Consider the following 4,673-nt stretch of genomic DNA (forward strand, 5'->3'; position numbering starts at 1 on the left):
GGGAAAAAAAAAATGTCGGCGGGCGAAAAATTTAACCCGTCCGCTGCCGGCGGCCAAATTTTTTTAAAGCGGCCGCATCGCGGTGAGGCGCTGCCCCCCCATCCCCGCTCCTTCCTCCGCCCTTCCCCCGGGGCCGGGCCGAGGGAGGGCGGCGGGGCCCGGGCCAGGCGGGCACCCCGCGCCCCGGCCGCGCCGCGCCACCCCCCGCGCCCGGCCCGGCGGGAACGGCGGAGGCGAATTCCCCTTTAAATCTCCCCGCCTTGCACCCCCCCTCCTCCTCCTCCTCCCTCCTCAGGTCTCCCTCTCACCGGCTCTCGCCGCCTCCTCGCCCTCCGCCTCCTCCCGCGAACGGGACTCCCAGCGCGGTCCCACAATGCACCGGGCGCGACGGGCTCCCTCAGCGCCGCCTGAATAGAAAATGCCGCCGCCGCCGCCGGGCACGGGGGGGTTAAACCCCCCCCCCCTTTTCCTCCCTTTCCCTGCTTTTCCCTCCCTTTCCCTCCCGCCTTCCCGCCCCCTCCCGCTCCCCCTCACGCCGCATCCCACGCGCGTTCCCGCGCGGGGGCGCGCGCCGTTGCAGCGCGACATGTCGCGACACCGCCTCCCCCTCTCGCCCCCGCCCCTCGGCTCGGCACGTGTGGGCAGCCCGGGTGTGTGTGGGGGGTCTGGTCCCTTCATGCAATCCCGGAATATCGAGGCTGGGAGAGACCTTTAAGATCGAGCCGTCCGAGGCAGCGCTGCCGCTGTAACCCCTTAGATGCTAAACCGCATCGCCCAGCGCCCGACCCGGCAACTCTTGAACCCGGCTCCGGGGGCCGGGACTCCACCACCCGTCTGGCCAACCTAACAGGGCAAAATTCTTTATATGTAATCAGAATCTCCCCTGTCTCCGTTTAGGCCATTTCCCCTAATCCCAGAATTGATTAGAAATCGATTGGAAAAGACCTCTGAGGTCGAGTCCAGCTTGTGACCAAACACCGCGGTGTCAACCGGACCGTGGCACTGAGTGCCGCTTCCAGGCTGTCCTCAAACACCTCCAGGAATGGTGACTCCACCAGCTCCCTGGGAACCTGCCCTAATGGCTAATCATCCTTTCTGTGGAGAAATTCTTCCTCACACAGGCTGATGTTTCCCCTGAGAAGCATGAGTCTGCCTGTAGAATTCCTTGCTCGGACACCTTCTCCTTCAATATGAAAACTTTGAGATCGGGAACAATTTGCGTGGGAAATTTAACCAGAGCTGAGGAGACCTGGCACTTGCAGAGCCAGGTCCTCCACTGATGCTGAATTTTGCCTAGAAACTGGACAAAAAGTCACATTTGATCCACGTCATACCAAAATGTTGGGCAAGAAGGAAAGTGAGAAGGTCAAATGGACCTGACAATGGGCAAAATTTGGCCAACATCAAATTTTTCTGAGTGCAGAGCCAAGACTGTGGCCCCAGGGAGATAGAGGTGTCATTTCCTCAGGTGTCATCTCCAAGCGGTTTGATCAGTGTGTGGCCCGTGGAAGGCTGCAGGTACCACAGCAGGAGCACTGCGATGTGGCTGGTTGTGTCAGCTGGTGACTTTTTTTACCCAGAATGTGGTTTTGAGCATGCTTCAGGAAAAACGTTATCCTGTTTTGCAGCAGGTGGTGATGGGTTCAGCACAACTCTAGGAAGCTGTGGTGTGTTTTAGTAGCCAACAGCAACAGGATTGTCACAGACTACTTGCTCAAGTCCACCCTTTTCCATCACTGATTTGCAAAGCATCCTATTTTTTCTTATGCATTTAATATGCAGACCACTGGAATACAACATGTCTTTAACGTGTCTGATTTCCAGTGTCTTCTCAGTTCGTTTTTCTCCCTAAAATTGCTTTTTGTGCTTCCAAAGACCCTTTTCCCAAATGGTTAAAGTCAGGATTCAGATGAGTCTCTTGCTTTATGTGCAAGACAAGTTTTCTCTAGAAAGGAGGGAATTTCTGTGTTAGGGACACCACCGGGCCCAGATTACATTTCCAAATAGATAAAACAGGCACTTTGCTTTATGTAATTTGCAGTTAAGTACCTAATTAAGTAATTGCCTGTTAATTCAAAGATTGCTTTTCCTGCAACTGGCTTTGAAAAAGTCTTGTCTAAAAACAAGCAGAAAGAGAAAAAAAAAAAATAAACTGTTGCTTTCCTTGCCTGATTTTAATTACTCTTTTTATCTCCCAGAGAATGTAGTGCCCCAGGACTGTGGTGCAGGGGACCAGAGGTGCATGGGAGCTCCCGGCACTGAGCACATTTAGGAAGTCACTAATATTTGTATAATTAATTGATTTTCAGGCTCCTCCGTGTTGCTCTCTGAAAGCATTTCAAGCTCGACACACAGAAGCTGTTTCTCAGTGAGCAGCTGTGGGGCATTTGGCTGATGGTTTTGACAGCAGAGATGAATTGAGGACGTGGCATCTGCAGTCCTGACCTGGAATTTGAACCCTTCGGTGCCTCTCCCTCCTCCCAGATGGAGAGAGGCGGAAGATCTCGGAATCTTCTGATTGCCATCGATCTGATTTTGCTGAGCACTGGCCTCGTATCACGTCTGTGTGTTCCGTGAGAGATGATTTCAATCTGAAAAAAAGCCCTGTAAGTATCTTGAGAGCTGGAAGTCAGATGCTCTGATCTAACATTTCTCCAGCATTTAGCCATTACCTCTACAACAAGCACCTCATTTAAAAAAAAACCCCAAACATGAAGCATAAGGAAAACTGTGAGATAACATTGCTGATTTTGAGCCCTGACTTACATGATTTTCTTTCTGATATTTTTGGAGGGAAGAGGGAATTGGATCATATTTTTATCTTTTTTTTTCGTCCCCCCCCCCCCACATCTGTAAGGACTAGACATTTCTTTAACAGAGGGGAAAATAAAATAAATTGAGATCTCCAGGTGGTAACATGGCTGAAAGAAAACATGAATACTTGGAAATTCATGCTCATTAGTACTGGCACAGATGTGACTCTGTAGAGCTGAAGCTAACCAGGACCAGGGTATAGAGATGAGAACTGCACATAATTGAAGGCCTGATTAATTAAAAGCAATTTTTTGGCACAGACAATGATGGAGCACCCTTGAGTGGATCTGCACATGTCCCTGTGGATGTGTGCCCCAGGCCCTGCTGCCTGTGCTGGGGTGAGGCTTTGTGTGGGTGGGCAAGGGGCAGAAAAGGGGCTTTGCCAAGGAAGCCAAGCCAAGAGGAGCAGTGAGCCACCTCTCCACTGCAGCTTCAGGTGTGCTGCTGCACCCAGGTGCTTCTCCAGGGGCCCCACGCTTGGAACAGCTGCTGGAGGAAGTGTGCATCAGGAAGGGAATTCTGTGCACACAGGGGAATGTCCTTTTCATGCAGGATCATAAACAAAACCCTGAAAGAGTAGTGATGGATGCAGCAGCCCTGGGGAGGCCCCACACTGCTGGAACCAACAGCTTCATGGAACGTTTTCCTGGAGTCCAGTAGTGGTTTTCTAGACTTAAAAACTGATCACATTTCCTTTCCTCCCTCCCTCCCAAAGGCTTTTTTATCATCTGTGTCCAAAACCTCCAGCAGAAACTCCATGATTGGAGCAATTTGGTCCAATGCCAGGAGAAGGGACTGCTCCACACACTTTAGGAAGAGCAAAAAGGAGGAAGAAAAGAAGGTAGAGCCCTCTGTGCTGTGCCTGATCACTCATCAAAGCCAGCTGCCTCCTGTGCTGGCTTGAGGACGTGACAGATGTCTGTAGCCTTTACAGGTGCAGGGCCTGCATTTCATCAGTCTTTTTTCCATGGATGACCTGGAGTGTGGATTATTAGCAGCTCAGATTTCTTTGGCCAAGGTGCTTTGTTGTGTACACGTCCGGGTTAAATCTAAGCAATATTTCTGATCCATGTAGGCTTCTGACTCAGTCCTGCATCTTTGGTGTTTACAAAATGATCAGAGTTTGAACTCTCCCTGTTCTCTTTCTTAAATGTCAGCAGATTTTTTTAAATTTTTTTTTAATAAAACAATGCAGCCTTCCCCTGCGGTGTTTGTGACCAAGAAACTGTGGCATCACAAGAGCATGAGGAAATACTGGCTGATTAAAACCAGGGTAAGAAATGACAGCGAAAGTGTTTGTCTTTTTTTTTTTTTTTCCTCATTTCAGAATTCACAATGAAGTGGCTGGTAAAATGGGACCAGCTGGTTCAGCCCCACTAGGGCTGAATACAATGTTTAATGTGCTGAAACTACTTCCACTGGCAAACTTTAGTGTGATAATTTAATTTCTCATGTAAAGCACATCTCACAGCATGGCTTTTTCCTTACTTCCCTCTGTTTTGACAAAGTAAAGTAAGTTTGGGCTATTGTTGGCTTGCTTTGGCTTGTTTTTTTGTCTTTTTCCTGCCTCTCATTAATATACAAGTGGTATTAAATAGTAATGATGCCAGTATTGACCTCTGCTGTGCCTTGCTGTTGGCTCGTTTTTGCTTCAAGGAGCAGATGTTCTCTGTCTTTGTTTTCTGTTGCCAAATGGGGACTTTGCCCCTTTAACCTTTGATAAGGTGCTTTAATAATCTCTGATGTCAGATTTTTATCAAAAGCCAAGTAAATCATACCTGCCTGGCAGCTTCTTTTAAACATTCCCATCGTGGTCTACAGCAGTTCAAGAAAGTGCAGTTTCCTCTGTGTTTTTGCAG

The 4,673-nt window shown here is 49.4% G+C and overlaps 1 protein-coding gene and 1 long non-coding RNA gene across 3 annotated transcripts in view; one reads left to right on the forward strand and one right to left on the reverse strand.

The window, feature by feature from the left end:
- The window catches only part of SEPHS1 (selenophosphate synthetase 1), a 24,643-nt gene extending 24,180 nt beyond the window's left edge, over nt 1-463 (reverse strand). Inside the window, exon 1 of the transcript XR_005956495.1 lies at nt 309-463. The gene's annotated coding sequence lies outside the window, so the exon portion shown is untranslated. The remainder of the gene's footprint in view (nt 1-308) is intronic.
- Nucleotides 1-4,340, forward strand: part of LOC121362343 — a 4,614-nt gene extending 274 nt beyond the window's left edge. The window contains exons 2-3 of one of the 2 annotated variants that reach the window (XR_005956496.1): nt 2,310-2,606; nt 3,530-4,340. This is a non-coding gene — a long non-coding RNA (uncharacterized LOC121362343). The remainder of the gene's footprint in view (nt 1-2,309; nt 2,607-3,529) is intronic. The other variant, XR_005956497.1, reaches the window with a different exon arrangement.
- Nucleotides 4,341-4,673: the final 333 nt, after the last annotated feature.

The sequence above is a fragment of the Pyrgilauda ruficollis genome, unplaced genomic scaffold, assembly GCF_017590135.1.
Source record: "Pyrgilauda ruficollis isolate IOZ18807 unplaced genomic scaffold, ASM1759013v1 scaffold61, whole genome shotgun sequence".
NCBI lineage: Eukaryota > Metazoa > Chordata > Aves > Passeriformes > Passeridae > Pyrgilauda > Pyrgilauda ruficollis.